Source organism: Mirounga leonina, unplaced genomic scaffold (assembly GCF_011800145.1).
Source record: "Mirounga leonina isolate KUSES-001 unplaced genomic scaffold, KU_Mleo_1.0 Mir_165, whole genome shotgun sequence".
In the NCBI taxonomy this organism is placed as follows: Eukaryota; Metazoa; Chordata; class Mammalia; order Carnivora; family Phocidae; genus Mirounga; species Mirounga leonina.
In genome coordinates, this window is record NW_023270415.1 from 29,162,988 (window position 1) to 29,182,462 (window position 19,475).

General features: G+C 43.1%; 1 pseudogene; it reads right to left on the minus strand.

Annotated features, from left to right (window-relative positions):
• Positions 1-16,029: 16,029 nt before the first annotated feature.
• LOC118015389 lies at positions 16,030-17,769 on the minus strand (annotated as a pseudogene).
• Between the last annotated feature and the right edge of the window lie 1,706 nt (positions 17,770-19,475).

Consider the following 19,475-nt stretch of genomic DNA (forward strand, 5'->3'; position numbering starts at 1 on the left):
GAAGGGAAGGAGAAAAAGAAGAAGAAATGGTGACTTTTTAATAAAATGTCTGCGGTTGGGTATATTCTTTTTTTTTTTAAGATTTTATTTATTTATTTGAGAGCAAGAATGAGAGAGAGAGAGCATGAGAGGGGGGAGGGTCAGAGGGAGAAGCAGGCTCCCCGCCGAGCAGGGAGCCCAATGCGGGACTCGATCCCGGGACTCCAGGATCATGACCTGAGCCGAAAGCAGTCGCTTAACCAACTGAGCCACCCAGGCGCCCAGTTGGGTATATTCTAATCTAAAAATGTATAAACTCTAAGGGTTAGAAAGATCATAAAGATATTTCCTCCAGGAATATCTCCCTTGTACCAATATCTCCTCTACCATATTTCTGCCAAGAGTTCTGTATCCTACGTGTGATTACTACTGAATAAAAAAACACCCACAGAAGGTGCCCATTCTGTCCGTGCTAATGCTGCCCAATGTCTCAGAAGGGCACAAGCCCGAGGACCAATCTGGACTGTCCCACTCTCATTACAATGCTGTTTTCAGCATGCAGCCTGAGTTCCTTTTCGGAGGTACATTTCTTTTCTCCATGTTCTAAGTCAAATACCAGTGACCATGGTTTGTTCTTAACTAATTGCAGTGTATTCTAGAGTCAACAACTCTGACTTCTTTCTTGATCCTTCTCAACTGAGCTATGCACAAGGCTCCCCTTACATTTCTAATCACAGATCAATACCTGGTTCCTTAAAGTAGTAGTAGCCACCTCATGGGCTTATTATAAGCCCTAAATTAAGTACAAATATGAAGTGACTAGAGCGGGGTCCAACACATAAACACACGCTGGCTATTATTAACCATTTCTATTTCTGTGCATTTCTCTTTTTATTCCACGTACATGGGCCTCTTTTGAGGATGGAGCACATAAGTCTGAAAACTAGCGTTCTGAATGCACTGGCACCTAGAAGATTCTTAGAGAAGGACTGGCCCTCCCTTCTTCATGAGGCATTCCATCCCAAACAGCCCACTGGGAGATCACATTGCACACATGTGTCTCATTAGCTTCCCATTATTACCGTGACTACTTTGACATTCTTGTTCTTGTCATTGCTCCTAGAGCTTAATATGCACTTTGAATTATTTTTCTTGAAAGTAAACAAAAACCATCTTCACGTAGGTTTTTTATGGTTCGAGTCCTTCACTAGTGTTTGCTGCTCCTTTAACATCACCTACAAGTTGTGATATACTGATTATATTTCTTTTTTAGGTTAAAAAGTTGCTAATCGGGGTAAATAGATGTGAAGGCATATGTAGAAATGTTTAATTAAAACACATCAATCAGTGGGCGGTTGATTGAGTGCCCACTGACTTCAGAGCACTGTTTTTGGAAAACATGACTAATACTTAACAAATATTGATTGATTCCTACCACATGCAAGTTACTGTGGCAGGTTTTCTTATGCGGAAAAAAATGTAATTTTATGGGAAATGATAGTTTTTAATTGAAAATAAATATGCATAGAATGTGTAAGATGCATCACAGATCCCTGCTCTTAAGAATCACCTGAGGTATTTCTGCATCAATCCCCAGTGATGACAGATAACCTGGCATCCCCCATCTTGAGCTCAGCCAAGATGAAGCCCTGGAATCCTCCTCAACACTGCTCCTTAGGCAATCTATGTCAACCTATCAGAATTTATCTAGGCATTCACTTAGTCAACAGCTATTTATTGAACACCTACCCTGTGCCAGGCATTGGAATAGGTGCTGGGTTATAACAGCAAACAAAACAGAATGTGGATTTGTCCTCCTGCAGGGTTAGTGTGATGAGGTTGGCATTCAATACAAAAGATATTTCCATCCCTGGCCTTAGACTGTTCCTTGTGCCATGACATTGTCTCCCTTAGAAGATTTAAGATGAGAGACTCTTCCTGTCTATTAATTTGAGGTCACCCAGACTTGAACTTCTGAGTAGACCGACTGGCAATAAAAGAGTATTCTAGATTACACACTAGAAAGAGGATGTGTCAGTCAAGATGTCTTTGGCTACAAGTTAACGGAAAATCCAATATAAACTCATCTTAAATGGTAAAGAAGTTTATTGCCTCACTGTGTCAAAGACTGAGTTGTCCCCTAATATCCCATAGTCATATATCCCCTATTATTACCAAAGAGTTTGGCTACCCAGAATAAAAACTACTTTCCCAGCCTCCTTCACACTAAGTTTTAGCCAAAAAGATAGAAGCAGAAGTGTAGCTGGCAACATCTAAGAATCTTCCCTAGGAGACAGATGGTACATAACACTCTGTCTTCTTCTTCCTTATGCCTTCCTCCCTAGAGGCGCCTGGAAAACAGATGCCATTATCTTGAACCTTAACGATAAGGGTCCTATCCTGGAGATAGTGGGCTGATGATCTGGAGGAATCCTGGGTCCCTGACTCCTTCATAGAATGTGGTCACCACACTGGCCCTGACCTGCATTCCTACAGACTTTTACATGAAAAAGAGTTAAGCCTCTATCCTGTTTAAATCATTGTTACTTTAGGAATGCATGACTCTCAGCAAAACCTGACCTTAATGATACACTCATGTATTGGGAAGTTCTGTGGTTGGGTGGGCTTCAGGAACGGTATAGTCCAGTGTCTCTGGCTCCGTTCCTCCGTGATTCTTTTGGCCTCTGCTTTTCTTGGTGAGGGAGACTCATCTCAGGCTAGTAATCATATTGGTATAGTGGTTCTGGACCTCATGTCTGCACATAACAAAAATCTAAAAAGAGAGGGGAAAAGTAGCTTCCAGAAGTTTTCCCAGAAAAGAGAAAAGAACCAAACCAAGAAATCCTCAACAAACCTCTCCTCTTGTACTTGGGCCTGAATTGAATCCTGAAACAATCACTTACAAGTGGACAGGAATCCCCTTAGCCCAAACAGAGCCACCCGCAGAACTGGGAATGGGGCCAGCTCCCTCTAAATCGGGCACACAAGCTGGTGGGAAAGGGCTAGAGAGCTGAACAACACTGAAATTGTGTTAAGAAGGAGGAAGAGTAATGCTCTGGTTGCTTATTATCATAGCAAACCACCCAAAACCTGGTGGCCTAAAAACGATCTTGATAACCATCTTCTTTAGGTTACAAGTCTGCAATTTGGGCAAGACTCAGCGGGGACAACTCATCTCTGCTGCATATGGCATCAGCTGGAGGAGGGGCTCCTTGAAGATCGCCAGGGGGCTCGGCAGCATCTCTGTTTATCTCTGTCAGGCCTCTGCATCATCTCTCCAGCATGCAGCTTGTAAGTCGCTGGATTTCCTATACAGCAACTCAGGGCTCTGGAGGTACATGTCCTAAGATAGAGTCAGGGGGATGCTTTGTAGCCTTTTCTAACTTCGCCTCACTTTTGTCACATCTGTTTGTGCAGCAAGTCACAAAGACCCACCCAGGTGCAAGGGAAGGGAACATAAACTCCACATTTGATGGTTCCATGGCAAGATTCTGGAAGAATATAGGAGACTGGAATTATTGCTGCAACTTCTTTTTGGAAAATACAATCTGTTACAAGGTGAGTGGGAGGTTGATAGGTCACCAATAACATCCACCACCAGGAGATAAGACCTATCTACAGACAACCACCTGCTTGCCGGGCGGAGTGACAGATGCTTTAAGACCTGGGCTGCAAAGCTCAGAAATGCACGAGATTCTCTTTCTGATGGCAGGACTGTGCCAAGAAGACAGCACTGGTAGTGGGCTGTGAAGAATGGGAAAGGTACAGAAACAGGGAAATGTGGATAAGGGGATTCCCGTGAGACACCAGATAAGTAAATCCTGCGATGCAAGAAGTGCACACATAAGGGAATTCCAGAATATGAGACTGGGTAAATAAATCCAGAGGAGCAGGAACCTAAACAACCACTCATTAATGTCTTCTACTTATTGAAGATTAATAATAATATTTTCCAAGGACTCCCTTTTTAAAAACTGTTGGGAACATAATATAAATAAGTAAATTGAATGACAGGTAGGCAGGCAGGCAGACAGTCGGGACACAGACAGATGAGGGAGAGAGGGAGGGAGGGAGAGAGAAATGAAACACACACATAGCAGGTGCTGTATGTTGGAAGCTGCCAGTTTACAGGGTTGGCCCAAAGGTCGGCTTACATTGACTGCTGGTGGCTACATGGCACTCGTGCCGACTTTCTGTAAATGGGAGAATTGATTTTAAACCACCAGGTGCCCTCAGCCTGTGTCACATGGAAAATGGTCCTGTTCCTCAGCAACCTAGGGGAGGAGGTTTGAGGCCGCAGGTAACACCGCCCTGCCAAGTAGCTCTGGTCATGCTAAGGATTGAGAGCATCTATATCCCATCACACCTGTGATCTGGTTTCAATTTTATAAGTTGGCCTTAGAGAGCACGGCTCACTCTTATACCAGTGGGCCCTAGCCTTGATTGCACAATGGGATCCCCTAGAGAACTTTTGCAAAGTTACCGATGCTGAGGTCTCCCCAGAGACTCTGATTTAATTGACCTGGGGTGCAGCCTGGTAAAATGGGAAGACCTCTGAGCTGGAAGGGACAAAGCTATATAGCTTTATTCTTATGGCTATATTCTGCTAAACTTCCAAGTATACAGAAGTAACTGGATGATTTTTTTTTTTAATTTCTAATCCAGATGTGTAAGGCTCCCGGGGAAATCTCTCTGCAGTCTGGCATTCCTATTGGGAAGAGACATCTTTGTTAGCAGATATTGAGGAATTTGAGTGTAAATAAACCCAGGCTGGGAGTGCACTTTGAGCATCAAATCTACTTTTCCCCAAATTCATTTCTGCCTGTGACAAAGCACCTTTGACATATGATTTTTCACCAGGTCCACAGTACACTTTCTGATTGTTAACTGAGAAGTTGGCATGACTTAAGTCATCTTAGTAGCATAAGCACAGGGGAACATTCCTAGTCCGTTGGGTACAATCATATCGAGAGTTAAGAAATGCTTTCTAGGGCCACATGAGCCACCAATCAATTGTGAATCTTCCACAGCTATTTCAGAGATGCCCAAGTCAGCACTGAGGGAGTCAGAAAGAAGGCTCAGATCTGTGGGTCCTAAGTCCTACTTTGGTGATTGGAAGACCTACAGAAACTGGTCGGCATGAGAACGTACCTAAACGTCAGCGTAGCAATGAGGCAGGAATCAAGAAGTACAGGCAGAAAACAGAGCTCACCCTGACCCTCGGCTGGACCTAATTCCTAATGGATGTTGTCAATTCTTGACCCACCTGGGCTGGTGTGAGCACGTGACAGACACTTTCCACCACAGACTGTCAGCTCTGTGGCCAGTGGTAACGGTCAACAGTGCTGCGAGAACCAGACTTGGTATCACCCAGGGGCGCCCGTCTCCCACAGACATTGACTCTGACCGTCTGACCGCACAGTCTCGCCCTTCCCCTCACAGGTAGCGGCTGGACTCCAGAACCTCTTCTCCCTGGAGACTCCTTTCCCTTCCAGATGGCTGTCCTACCACCTCCCCGACCTCAGAATTGCCAGTGTCTAGAAGTTGCGCCTCCCGTGGTGATTGCCATGCCTCTGCCCTGCCCCTCTTGTCCCCGGTTCACACTTTACATGTGCCCCAGCGCAGGTATTATTCCATCCCTCACCTCAGCTCTGGTTCTTTCATTTGGGTTTTTGTTGTTGTTGTTGTTGTTGCTTGTCCTTTTGTTTGGTTTGTGTGTGTGTGTGTTTTGCTTCTTGCTTCTTGTTTTTTGTGTTCGCCACGCTGTCGCGATTGTCTTCCCAGCTCTCCCATGTTTCCAATAGTTGGGTGCTTGGGTCACATGAGCTGCAAAACCTTGGGCATTTTTCACTCTCCACAGTGCCTGTGCCCTGGGCAGGAACTGCCCCCAAGCCCGCCTGTTCCAGAGAGGAGGCCGGGATCCCCGTGGCGGCAGCCAGATGCTCAGATGCTGGGGTTAGCAGCAACAGCTCACTGATGCAGAGCAGGGAAACCGAGAAGCACAGGAACAGGGAGCCATGCCAAGAAAATAGGTTTAAAACGAAAAGCTCCCTCGGTGGGAAGCATGGACTAACCGCCGATTCATACCCCGTCCTGATTGCACATCCTGCACAGAACCGCAAAGCCCACTGCGTTCCTCAAGTGCACCCCGGACACTGGACTGCCCTCCCGCCTGCGGGCCTCGTGCCTGCCTCCTGCTCGGCTGGGCGGCAGAACAGTGAGTCCCAACCTCATGCGCTGAGCCTCCGTGACTTGCCCGCAACTAGTTAATGAGCCCGTGATCAGTTGCTGTTTTATATGAAATGAACAAAACAACAAATTCAAAAAGCAATCAATTTGGGTTCCCATATTAAGCCTGTCTAAAGGGCAGTACACCGAGAGCCGAGAGTATGGCCTTCTGAGGCCTCAGAAGAGATAGCACAGGTAGGCAGAGTGGCAGGCAGAGGGAAAGGGAGAAGCAGGCTCTCTGCTGAGCAGGGAGCCCGATGGGGGGCTCCATCCCAGGACCTTCGAGCGGCCTTCAAGTGGGAGCTCATCACTGCAGCCCTGCCCTGTGACGTGAGGGGCTCAGAAGAAATGCCCAGCTGGGAAGTTAGCGGTGAGTCAGGTGCAGGGATATGAGGAAAACATCTTGGGCTTCCGAATGGAGCAGGCTTGCATTCCAAAACTGGGACTTCTCTCACGGCAGACGGGCCATCGTTCTCTAACTGATAGGACCTCCTTCAAAACTAGTCTTACTCTCCCATGCTCCACACATGCATTCCTTGCAATATTCCCAAAGCCCTGGCGAACCAGCCAATGGGCAAGTGAGGCAGAGCGGGGAGCTGAGTGACCCCCCTCAAGCCCCCCACCCCCAGGGACACGGCAGCACTGACTTAGCAGCTTCTGGTGCCCCGCCTGTCAAAACAGCACCGTCTCATCCCCCTCAGAACAAATACAAAGGTATCGGCCCCGGCCAGAATCTACAAGCACAGATAGCGCCCTGCCTCTCCTCGGGGTCCAGGGAGCTCCGTCATGTGCCACTCAGATCCCCGCCCCCTGCCCCAGCAGGTTCCAGCTTTCCCAGATGACGCTCAGCCAGCTAGGTGCCCTTGGCATTCTAGTCAGGTGAACAGCTATATGTATCTCTGCTTTTATCACCTGAAGTTCAAAAGGGATCATGTCCTTGGGGGTGGTGATGTGGGCTGCTGGCTGTTGATGGAGACACCAGCTCTGGAGTGACACGGTGGTGAGGCCCGGGGGGAAGTGGGGCCGTCTGCAGTCCATAACCTGATTGTAAGATGTTGTAAGGCATTTGAAGTCAGAATCCCTGGGTGCAGATCCCAGCCTAGCCATTTACTAGATATATGTTGGGCCAGTCACTAAAACTTTCTCAACTCCAATCTCTTCGTCTGCAAGGTGTGGTTTTATCATTACGTTTTACCAAAAAATCACAGTTAATTTAAAAAAAAAACAACTGCAATTAGAGCATTTTGGTTTTAATATTAAGATAATCTAAGGGCTAGGGGCGCCTGGGTGGCTCAGTCGGTTAAGCGTCTGCCTTCGGCTCAGGTCATGATCCCAGGGTCCTGGGATCAAGCCCCGCATCGGGCTCCCTGCTCAGCAGAGAGCCTGCTTCTCCCTTTCCCTCTGCCTGCCACTCTGCCTACCTGTGCTATCTCTCTGCCAAATAAATAAATTTAAAAAAAAAATCTTTAAAAAAAGTAAAAATTTAAAAAAAAAAGATAATCTAAGGGCTAGTATGCAATAGAGCAAAGCATATGAGCTTTTGAGTTAAAGGTAAAGATAAGGCTCTTAACCACTCTGAGCTTCTGTTTCCTCCTCTATAAAATGGGTCATGGCGGGTCAAGGAGTAGGGACATAGACAGTGCTTGCACTTAGTGGTAATGGCCTTGGGCAAGTCACTCAACCTCACTGTCCTTTAGTTTCCCTCACCGTTCAGTGGAACTAATGATATCTATTTTTGCATGTAATTATGATTTTTATTTTTAAGATTTATTTATTTATTTGCAAGAGAGAGAGAGAGAGTGTGTGTGTGTGTGTGAGGAGTGCGGGGGTGGGGAGCAGAGGGAGAAGGAGAGAGAATCTGAAGCAGACCGCACTGAGCGTGCAGCCTGACTCAGGGCTCGATCTCAGGACCCTGGGATCACGACCTGAGCCGAAACCAAGAGTCGGTCGCTTAACCTACTGCGCCACCCAGGCGCCCCAGTACTTATGCTGTTTAAATGAAATAATGAATGCATGTAAAAAATCTTCTTGAGAGATGCCTAGCATATGAAAGACACTTAATAAAAAGACTAAAATGGAAACTATTATTATCATTATATGTGAATATGCCTTGTAATTATGTGAAGTGTTATACATATATCAGTTATTATTAACACCCCCCCGCCCCGCAAAGCTGAAGGATAAAAACACAGTGGAGTGCCTAAAATTATTACCTTAGAAAGGTAAATAAATTGAGCTGTGGTCAAAACACAATAATTCAAATAAAGATTTTTTTTTTAAGATTTTATTTATTTATTTTAGAGAGAGAGAGAGATCAGGTACGTGCATGGTGGGAAGGCAGAGAGAGAAGGAGAGAGAAAATCCCAAGCAGGCTCCACACTCAGCACAGAGCCTGGCATGGGGCTCAGTTCCACAACCCCAACATCATGACCCAGGTCGAATTCAAGAGTCAGTCACTTAACCGACTGAGCCACCCAGGTGCCCCTCAAATAAACATATTACAAAATAAATATGCAACCATTATTAATGTGAACGATGCCCCACAGTCCTGTGCAGTACACAGCCTTAACAACCATACCTGGGAACCGTGTATAACTGAATGTAAAAAAATGTGTGTACATGAGTGTGTATGTGTGTGTGTGTGTATGTACCAAAGCATACATTTTATTAGTAATGGAATTTAAAAAACAAGTAAAAAGGGAAGGTCAGGGAGAGAGCAGAGGGAGACTGTGCAGAAAGTGACATTTAAACTGGGCCTTGAGTGATGAGTAGAAATCTGCCAGGTGGAACTGAGGGCTAAAAGGGGAGAATGAAAAAGGAAATCGAAGCAGAGAAAACAAAATAAGTGAAGTTCAGAAGCACAAACACAACTGGGAAGTTTGAGAACTACTGTTGCAAGTAGCAGGGAGTCATCCCGAGTTCTGAAATGGAGGAAGACTCCAGAACAAGGTAGTTGAACTTGGCACTTCTCTCTCAATAAATGAAAAGGAAACTTTACATGACAGAAGGTGGCCCAGTGGGCTCAGTGAGTACTACTTGGCATCATGGGGACAATGCATGGACCCCGGTAGCCCAAGGGTAGGAAGAATTGGCAAATTCCAGGAGGTGGGAAAGTAAAAGGAAACTGGAAACAACATCCCTGTTCACTAAGGGCAGAAGGGCTGAGTGAACTATTGTGTGTATGCCAAACCAAGGAATATACACATATTAAAAGGAATAGTATGTATATAAAAGACCTCCCAGAAATAGTGTTGACTGAAAAAAGCAAGTGACTAACAAAACACATAGTATGATCTTCCTTTCTGTAAAGCAAACACATATATACACACACAAAACCATGTCCCTTAACCCATACATATGCATATACACGTATGTGAATATACAGGAAATATTCTCAGATAGATCCTCAATGCCCTGATAATAACGGTGACCTCTGGGAATGAGTTAGCTTGAAAAGAGTGGTCAAGGGAAACTCAGACTCATCATATCATTCCATTTTTATAAGGAGAACGTATTCATGTATCACGGTGTAATTAAAAATTAATTTCGAGAAATCACAGATTAAAATGGAGTTGGCTTTGCAGACAAACGTGTCCCTCTTCCCAGTTTTGCTCCCAAGGTGACATTAAGCAAGCACCCCCATATGAGTCTTCACCCATCAAATCAGAGATAGAGACCAGACAGGACTAACCCAAGGCCTTCTGCCTCACAATAAACCAGAACAGGCTGAAGCTACTAATCTCAATAAACACATGAAATAGAGGATTCTTCAGAGTACCATCTCATTCCACAAGGGATTGTCTTTGTAACAGTGTGAAATAGTCCTCATTTACTACGGTTTAGCTGTTGCTGGGCAACCTGGCAGGAAGGATTTTCATTGCAGCAAAAGCTTTACAGCTTTGAAAAAAAGAGTGCGTGACCATATCACCAAGGTAATAAAGAGTGAAAAGCCCAAATGTGCTTTTTTCCCCCCTCTCATATGTTTTAAGTTCTCTCTCTAGTATCATGGAACTGGAAGGATATTCTGCTAGGAATTGTTCGTGGAGAAGTAGGTCTTCCGTTGGGATTTGTACTAAGGGATATAGCAGCATAAATAGGAAGGTAACACTTAATTTTCTGTGCACAACCATCATTAATTCATGTGATACTCCTTACAAATGCTCTTAGTCAACCTAAGAAAACCTGTTGAAGTCACACACAAGAAACCGCCTAGAAGCCAAACCTTGTTGTTAAATTGAATTAAGTGTTTTATGTGTCACTTTTTGAAAAATAAACTGCGTGACACATTTACCAGACCAGAAACTGCAGAAATACTTTAGGTTTTGCTCTTCCGCAATTGAGACTAGTATATGTCTTGATTCTATAGGTTTTCCATAGAGGGATTACAAAATGGAATACTTAAGGTAACTCTGGGTTACTGTAAAATGGGTCAACAGATGCTGTTGGTCAGTTTTCCAGGGATACTCAGGGCAGAGCAGTTATACCCAATAAGCTCCTAGAGGTGAATCATTACTTTGCAAATTCTATTCTCTGCGGTGACTCAGCGTGTCACTCAGTGCTCTAACATTGCCAGCAACTGTTGCTTCTTCCTCTTTCTCCTCTGCATGTTACTTACAACAGAGCAGAACAGAATAACCCTTTATACAAGAAGGTATTTTGTGTTTTCCTTTTAAGTTACCTTAGTCCGTAGTTACTATGGATTTTATAAATAAATACCAAGTTTTTTCAATACCCATAAAACACGACACAATACATACAAGCACGCAAAGACATTTTACCAGATAATACACTAGTAATCAAAAAAGGCAACAATTAAAATTTAAATATTCAGGGGTTGAGTTCAGATGCAGAAGAGTTGAGCTCTTGAAAGGCAAGAGCCAGTTAGCTGATGAGATTGTGTACTTTACCCTCGGTAAAAGTTTTGAACCAACACTTGAATAATATATGAAGAAACTCCAGGTCAGTTTTGGCCACTGGATACGAAGATGTTTGCCAACGGGGCTCTTGAGAGTTAAGGTAGGCTTCTCCATTCAAGAATCCATGGGAAGTTGTGATCTTCTTTTCAAAAGGCAGTTCTTCAGTAAATTAGCTGTTAAGGACAGGGGGTGTGGTTAAAGAGATAGGAGATACAGAGGTATCCTCTACTCTTACTTTTACTTTAGAGCCCTTTCCTCTAGGGGATGATTTTAAGCAACCAGCAACAGTATTTGCCACAGACAAGTAGGTACTAGTCAGGAAAAAAGTGTGATTGGGTATTCCAGGCAAAGAAAGTAAGGTGTGCAAAGATCTGCAAATGGCAGAGGACCACATAACCTGGGAAATAAAAATATTACAAGGCAGGGCGCCTGGGTGGCTCAGTTGGTTAAGCTACTGCCTTCGGCTCAGGTCATGATCCTGGAGTCCCTGGATCGAGTCCCGCATCGGGCTCCCTGCTTGGCAGGGAGTCTGCTTCTCCCTCTGACCCTCCCCCCTCTCATGTGCTCTCTCTCATTCTCTCTCTCTCTCAAATAAATAAATAAAATCTTTAAAAAAAAATATTACAAGGCAGTGAGGGGCACCTGGGTTGTCCAGTGGTTAGGCGACCAACTCTTGTTGGTTTCAGCTCCGGTCCTAATCTCAGGGTCATGAGATTGAGCCTGTGACAGGCTGCATGCTCAGCGGGGAATCTGCTTGGATTCTCTCTCTCCCTCTGCCCCTCCTGCTTGTGTTCTCTCTCACTCTCTATAAAATAAATAAATAAATCTTAAATATATATATATATATATTTCAAGGCAGTGAAATGTAAGGCTCAAGCAGAGGTTGGGATGGGACTAGATATTCTAGACTTTATCTTGAGAACAATGGAGAGACATTAAAGAGTTTTAAATCAATAAAAGCTATAATTAGGGTTTTCTTTAAGTGTATTATTCAGCAAGTATTTATTTTAAAATTCAAACTGGCTTAACAAATAACATACATGTATTGATTCACGTAAAAATCCAGAGATAGAACAGAATTAGGCACAGTTCTCTCATGGGTCAAACTCAATTTCTGTGATTCTCCTGGTTGTTCCACAGTCCATATTGACTTCATCTCACGGTAAACTGCTTCCGTGATCAGAATGGCGGCCAGGAGCAACCACAACTACTTGCAAGCTCACTCAAATGTGGGAGAAAGAGGCAACTATTGATTTCCATAGCCAGATTTGAGTTTTGTTCTGATCAGATCAACCCAAACCAGTCCTTATGGCCATGCTCATGGCCATGGCCTAAGTATAGCCACACTCAGAATCATTCATTGAGGCAACGGGATAAAATACTGCTGACTGACCCACAACAGAGTCTAACCTTGGAGCATACCCAAATTCCATAACTACTGCACAGTGAGGAAGGTGTCCAAAGAAGTAGATCCCTAAAGGAAAATCCACAGAAAGCAAGATGGGAACCAGACAGACCAATCTGATGTTATAATGTGGCAGACATTGTTGATGTCTAATCCATTAGGCATTTTCGCCTCTTTTCTTGCTATTACAACTCTACTTTGTTCAGGAATTATGTGATCTTTTGCTTCATGGGCCCCTCTCTCATTCTTTTTGCAAAGACTGGTTTGGGCATGGACACGTGACCCAGCCTTAGCCAATGGGAACTGAGAGAGAATATGCTTTGGGGTCTTTTCCTTGCTAATAAAAAGATACTTAGTGAAGCAAACAACACTTTTCTTCCTCCTTTTGTGCTGTCCTGTCTGTGCATGATTCCTGCATCCACTGCAGTCTTGCAGCCACAAGAGGAGATAACACTGAAAGGCTGAGGACGGCAGAGCAAAGGGCTGGAAAGCACCTTTGGTGACATCATTCTGTAACTAAACCAACCCTAGAACTGCTCTGGCTCCAGACTTCCTGCCATGTGAGATAACAACCTTCTTACTGTGTACGCCACTCTTGTTGGGTAATCTCACTTGCAGTTCAAAATGTCTTAACTGAAAAAATGTTGGCTCCATTTCTTCTTTCTCTCTCCTCCTCGTCCTCCTCCTTGTCCTCCTCCTCCTCCTCCTCCTCCTCCTCCTCCCTCTCTTTCTCCGCCTCCCCTGCTTCCTTCTTTATTCAGAGCGTGGACAGCTTAATTTCTCAAACTCTGTTTGGGAAAGCAGATCAAAGCTCTTACAGTCCAAACATCTGGAGAAGTGTAGGGGGATCCCTTTTGGTTTATCCATGCCAAATCACAACACAAGATGCCACTATGATCCCTTCTAAGCTGTGGTGATTTAACAGATAATATATAAAGATAGGCAACCAGAAAATACTTACGAGGCATTTTCTATGTCCAAGACACAATGTGGAAGGCAAACAAAGAATAAATCCAGAATCCATTACTATCTGAGCAGGGTAAATTTGGTTGGGTAATTCTTACAGACGTTTTCAATTTCAGATCTTTGGCTATTGTGGTAGTCCTTCTGGTTCTACTTCAATCTGCTCCAGACAGGTTTCAAACACATAGGATGCCATGGTTTTTACAGATGACCCCACCTGACCACAGCCTGGTGAGCAGCTCTGAGGACCAGTGGCCTACTCAGTGGCCCGGTTTAGAGCTCTACCACATCAACAGGATTAGATCTGGCCAACCCAATGTGTTCCTCTATTAATGGGAATTTTAACATGACCGATACAAAAGGAATCAGCAGACCACTGAGTAAAGTTTTAGGAGAGGAAGCAATGGTGTCAGAATTTGACTGACATAGAAGAAATTGTTCATGTAATTTTTTTTTCTTAAATGGGTCATAATTTCGTTGGATTATACTCCATTGGAGTCATTCAAATGAGTGATATTTATAAGCAATATTTAAAAATACCAGTAACTAAATCTTTGGCAACTATTTAAAATGATAATGAAAAATGTTAGATCCTTATTTTTTAATGTTCAAAATTCAGTTAGAGTATACGCAAGCAAAATCTTGAAGACTGGTGCTCAAATTGAAAAGCTACGATCTGAGAGACAAAAAGGGAGTTTATTGCAATATAGAGAAGCTGATAAGCAGAACGCCCATCAACTAACAATAGAAATCAAAGTGACCTTTATTAGTGCAAAATGGTCACAGCAAAGTCACAGAAGGTGAAGAAGGGCTTCTAGAAAGGCATCAAAGACCTTCCAATGCACTGTATTCTCAGTCATAGCAAAATTTCTAGGCATCCAACAGTTTGCATCCGTCATCCCCTATTTCTCCATGAATGACTGTCCTCACTCAAGGTTCCCAAGACATTAGTTCTTAGCCTATCACCTTAATAAGTTTCTCCTGGTATGTTGCCACCGACATGATTACTTATTATTGTCTCAAAAATCAACTCATTTTTTAAATTTTAAATTTTACACTAAGGAGTCAGATCCCTAAAATAGCAGACTTAATGTGTTGATTGCACTTTTCCTAATACATAATAACATAATAAAATTTTAAAAATAACAAGTCCCCCATTGCACCAACTAAACACATCCCATGCGCCCACTGGTAAAACTACCAGGAAGCATCATTTTGACTGGAACTGCCAGTGGGCTAAGGCTTTGATCTCCCAAACACTGGTGGACATAACTGTCTTATTACTCAGGAAGGACTTGAGGCTGTTTCAGCAGCCTCAAGGATTTAAATCTGTCTCCAGGCTCAGAGAATGTGTTTGGTTAAAGGAAAGGGCCAATAGTGACCAAGGTGGTCATTTTCTCTTCCTCAACAAAGACATAAAACTATATTGTTCTCTAGCTTCACATAATGTGTTTCATTTGCTACTTTGCCTGGGAAAACAATGTGTTATAAAACTGTTGGACTTCTTATAACCAAAGTTGGCTGAATTTCAATGACACCAGAATAAAGAATGGGAAAAGCTCCCAAACACTTCTTTAGCAATATTTGAGTTTGAGTCAATGAATTAAAAAAGAAAACTAGGGACGCCTGGGTGGCTCAGTCAGCTGAGCATCCGACTCTTGGTTTCAGCTCAAGCTCCACATAGGGCCCCACACTAAGCATGGAGCCTACTTAAAATAAATAATAGCAATAATAATTTCCATGTAGCCAAAAGTGTGGCAGTAGCTTTAGGCTTTTACAAGTTAAAAAAAAAAAAAAAGGAGGTGGGAGAAAGAGAGAAAGGTAGCAAAGAAATGGGAAACATGCTAGATTTCAGGACTCTGTGGAAAACTATTAACAATTATTGGGTCTAGATTGTCATTTATTTATATAGATAGTTCCTTCCCATTTGCTATTACATTCCCTAAATATCTTGCAAAAAAAAATCTTAAGACAATCCATCATATATATAGTAATACAAAGAATATAATAATGTTACAATAGGGAAATAGGGAAGTAAGAGTAGTGAAAATAAAAGGAAGACAGAATTTAATTCAACACACTTCATCAGACCCTGTACACTGGCTAGAAATAGGCTAAGAATTTGGGTTTAGCAACCTAGCAGCGAATATAGAAGAAACTTGATCCAAGAAGCCTTATCAACACCATGGAAGACCTCGCAATCAGAGAAACCTACATCTGATTCCCAGCTCTAATCAGCTGTATGGCCTTGAGGGCAAGTCACTGAACCTTCTAGGTCTCAGTTTCCTCCTTTATAAAATGAGAATGATGATAGGTATCCCTTAGTTACAAACTACACAAGTCAAGTACAGGCATACCTCAAAGATATTCCGCTCCAGACCACCGCCATAAAGCAAGTCACATGAATTTTTTTTGGATTCCCAGTACATATAAAAGTTATGTTTACAGTACCTGTAGTCTATTAAGTATGCAAGAGCATTATGTCTAAAAAAGCAATGTAGATACCTTAATTAAAAAATACTTGATTGCTAAAAAATGTTAACCATCATCTGAACTTTCAGCAAGTTGCAATCTTTTTGCCCGTGGAGGGTCTTGCCCTGATGTTGATGGCTGCTGACCAATCAGGGTGGTGGATGCTGAAGGTTGAGGTGGCTGTGACAACTTCTTAAAATAAGACAACAATGAAGTTTGCTGCATCAACTGACTCTTCCTTTCACAAACGATGTTTCTGTAGCAATGCTGTGTGATAGCTTTTTACCTATGGTACAACTTCCTTCAAAATTGGAGTCAATCTTCTCAAACTTTACCGCTGCTTTTATCAAGTTTATGTGATATTCTAAATCCTTTATTTCAACAATCTTCACAGCATCTTCACCAGGAGCAGATTCCATCTCAAGAAACCACTTTCTTTGCTCATCCACAAGAAGCAACTCCTCACCCATTAAATTTTTAGCCTGAAATTGCAGCGATTCAGTCCCATCTTCAGGCTCCACTTCTAATCCTACTTCTCTCATTTCTACCACATCTGTGGTTATTTTCATCACTGAAGTCTTGAACCCCTCAAAATCATCCATGAGGGCTGTGATCAACTGCTTTCAAATTCCTGTTAATGTTGATATTTTGACCTCTTTCCATGAATCATGGACATTCTTAATGGTGGGTGTCTAGAATGGTGAATCCTTTCCAGAAAATTTTCCATTGACTGTGCCCAGATTCATCAGAGGAATCACTACCTTACCTTACAAAATGTATTTTTAAAACAATAAGATCTGGAAAAATGTTGGAATTACTCTTGGATCCATGAGCTGCAGAATGCATGCTGCATTAACAGGCATGAAAATAGCATTAACCTTGTTGTCCATCTCCATCAGAGCTCTTGGGTGACCTGGTGCATTGTCGATGAGCAGTCATATTTTGAAAGGAATTTTTTTTTTCTGAGCAGTAGGTCTCAAGGATGGGCTTAGAATATTCAGTAAACCATGTTATAAACAGATGTGCCATCATCCAGGGTTTGATGTTCCCTTTTTAGAGCACAGGCAGAGTAGATTCAGCATTTTGGGACCTAGGATTTTTGGAATGGTCAAGGAGCATTGGCTTCAACTTCAAGTCACCAGCTGCATTAACCCCTAACAAGAGAGTCAGCCTGTCCTTTGAAGCTTTGAAGCCAGGCACTGACTTCTCCTCTCTAGCTATGAGAGTCCTAGATGGCATCTTCTTCCAATAGAAGGCTGTTCCATCTCCATTGTTTAGTGTAGTTACTTCCATTAATGGTCTTAGCTGGATCTTCTAGAGAACTTGCTGCAGCTTCTACATCAGCACTTGCTGCCTCAACTTGCACTTTTATGTTATGGAGATGGCTTCTTTCCTTAAACCTCATGAACCAGCCTTTGCTAACTTCACACTTTTCTTCTACAGCTTCCTCGCCTCTCTCAGCCTCCACAGAATTGAAGAGATTTAGGGCCTTGCTCTGGATTTGGCTTGATGGACTGTTGTGGCTTGTTTGATCTTCTATCCAGACCTCTCCAACTTTCTCCATATCGGCAATAGGCTGTTTTGCTTTCTGACCATTCCTGTGTTCACTGGAGTAGCACTTTTAAATCCCTTCAAGAATTTTTCCTGGGCATTCACAACTTGGCTAACTGTTCTGCACAAGAAGTTTGGCTTTCGACCTATCTCAGCTTTTGACATGCCTCCCTCACTGAGCTTACCCATCTCTAGCTTTTGATGTAAAGTAAGAGACATGTGACCTTTCTTTTCACTGGAACACTTAGAGGCCATTGTAGGGTTATTAATTGGCCCAACTTCACTATTGTTGTGTCTCAGGGCATAGGGAGGCCCAAGGAAAGGGAGAGAGATGGAGAACAGCCAGTCTGTGTGGCAGTGAGAACACACACAACAAGTATTGATTAAGTCCGCTATCTTATATGGGCACGGTTCATTGCACATCAAACAACTACAAAAGTAACATCACAGATCACCATAACAAATACAATAATAATTTTAAAAGTCTGAAATATTGTGAGAATTTTCAAATTGTCACTGTAACATAGAGACACCAAGTGAGCAAATACTGTTGGAAAAATGGCACCAATAGACTTGATCGATGCAGGGTTGCCACAAACCTTCAATTTGTAAAAAAAAAAAAATAACATCTGCAAAGCTCAATTTTTTAAAAAATGCAGCCTAATAAAATGAGGTATGCCTGTATCTACAAGGACACTTGGCATTCAGCAAATGTTTAATATGAGTAATCAATTAAATAGCTCATATGATGCATAGAATAAAAAAATAAAACCAGTTGCTCAGGACCAGCTAGCAAAGAGCTAACGAACAGCTAACCCTCTAACACCAGCAGAACGTCAGTGGAACTCAAGTAAAGAGAGAATGAAGAGCCCACCCAATTTCTTTAGCAACACTTGAGTTTTGAACGGATCATTGTAAAAAGTAAAATAATTGACCCATGACCAGAAGTTTGCCAGTGGTTTCAGGCTTCATCATAAGGCATTTGGGTTTGGTTGCGTGTGTGTGTGTGTGTGTGTGTGTGTGTTATGCTATCACTTTAGTTTAGTAGTCCCTTGACAAAAAGTATTTCATCCCTTCACAGATTTGCACAGGTGGCTTCAGCATTGACCTTCCTTTTTCTATTTCTTTCAGAAATAAGCTGGACTTCCCCCTCTGCTTTCCTCTCCCAGCATCACTGAAGACTGTGAGCTTTCTCTGGCTGAGAAGCCAAGTGAGTCCATTGAACCAGATTAACATCATTTTAATGGATCAACCAGTGACAAGTGCTAGACTCACTAACTAGGTGGCAGACTTCCCTGCCCAATCTCCGGGGAGGACTTCAGATTTCACGCACACCCAGCCCATTTGGCTCATCACGTCTTTCGGCTCCAGATCTTCTGGGATTCCAGTCAGCAGGCCTGCATGTCTCGTTCTACCCCCGAAACCCCCAGCCACTGGGCCATGATGATTTTTCCACACTTCACCCTGGGGCATGTCAGCACGCAAAGCCAAAGCATTTGAACTCTTCAGAACTCGTTAAAATACATGTACAACTGGGGTCTGCTAACTCAGCCCCCACCACTCTGGCTCCCCACACCCCACCGTCCCCCCACACTCACAACCCCAGTAGATCCCATTAATAAAGACATGTGTAACTGTCTCTGGTGGTCTGGAAACAATACTTAATTCCCACATGTGCCTGACTATATTTTCCGTAGAGCATTAGCCCAGGCAGCCTCCCACATTAGCATCCCTCTGAGGCCATAAAAGAGGTGACTGGAGGCCAAAGTCACACTTTCCCATAGGGGCCAAAATTGCCATATTTCTCAGAAAGCTGTATATTTTAATCCAGAACTGATTTGAAATGCTTGGAGAAAGAAATGTTTTAAAGTATGATCAGAAAAGTAGAAGCAAAAACAACGAAGTGTCCTTTACTTGGTAACAGTACTTCTTGGGAAAAAGATACAGTTGGTGGGAAAAAA